This window comes from Myotis davidii, unplaced genomic scaffold, assembly GCF_000327345.1.
Source record: "Myotis davidii unplaced genomic scaffold, ASM32734v1 scaffold200, whole genome shotgun sequence".
Classification (NCBI taxonomy): Eukaryota; Metazoa; Chordata; class Mammalia; order Chiroptera; family Vespertilionidae; genus Myotis; species Myotis davidii.
The window spans coordinates 5,865,286-5,866,679 of NW_006293700.1; positions in this window are offsets into that span (position 1 = coordinate 5,865,286).

Consider the following 1,394-nt stretch of genomic DNA (forward strand, 5'->3'; position numbering starts at 1 on the left):
ATTCGTGCACGGAGTGGGGTGGGTCCCTCACCCCAGCCTGCACCCTCTTTAATCTGGGACCCCTCGAGGGATGTTGACTGCTGGTTTAGGCCCCTGTGGGATCGGGCCTAAACCGGCAGTTGGACATCTCTATCACAATCCAGGACTGCTGGCTCCCAACCGCTCACCTGCCCGCCAGCCTGATCACCCTCTAACCACTACCCTGCCAGCCTGATCGACGCCTAACTGCTCCCCTGCTGGCCTGATTGCCCACAACTGCCCTCCCCTGTCAGCCATCTTGTGGCTGTGTGCGCCACCATCGTTGAGGGCGTAGCAGTCAATTAGCATATTCCCTCCTTTTGGCTGTGGGTGCCACCATCTTTGTGATGGCATGAGGATCAATTAGCATATTCCCTCCTTATTAGATAGAATAAGACCTAAATTAATACAATATCCATGACTTCTCATTTTTATTTTATCTTTAAAATTTTTTTAAATTCCCTTAACTTAAATATCATCCTTCTGTTACTTTGGATTTTTTAGGGGCAAATATTTGAAGGACTGCCAGCCTTCTGCTATCTTCCACTGCAGCAAAAAATACAGTATTCATGTCATATCAACAGTCATTTATATTTAATTAGCTGCTGTGCCTGTTGACATGTTTAAGAATGTATTAGGAAATTTTGAGAGAATATATGGCCAATATATCCTGTTCTAAGAACATAACTATTATAAAAACTAGACATACTTCATTTCATTTAATAGTAACATCAACCTATAAACTAGGATGTACTACAATATCCATTTATTAGAAGAAGAGAATGAGGTGTATGGGAAGTGGAGAGACAACCAATTGTCTTAGGTTGTGAAGATAATTTCTAAGCTGAGTCTACAATTTAAGGCAGCAATTTTCCATGGGAGAGAATATACAAACATTAATGCAAGCAAAAGAATGAGCATGTAAAAAGACAAAGGGGCAGAAAAAAAGAATATCTTATTGGCGAACTGCAACTATTTTGGCACAGATGTAACTAAGTTGGTTAATCATGACCAAACCTCAGAGAGCTTGGGACTTGTAGGAACTTGAGATGACTTCTGAAAAGAAAGAAAGCCATTGTATTGCTTCTGCCCCACCAGATACTGACTGCAAAACCAAAATATGATGATAGAGCAAAGTGAAATCCATTGGTTTTGAGGCCAGTGGCAATATTAGTGGTCAACAGCCCAGCCAGGAGGGATTTGCTTTTAAATCCTGTCCACAAAGCTAAGTGGCCCTGAGAAACTCTTATTTTTTTCAATTCCTTGTTCTCATCTAGAAAATTGGAGCTTAATTCACATCTTTTTTTTAGCATTAAATAATATAACAATTTTTAAAAATATAGTACAAAATGCATAAATTATGGGGTGTCTTGGAA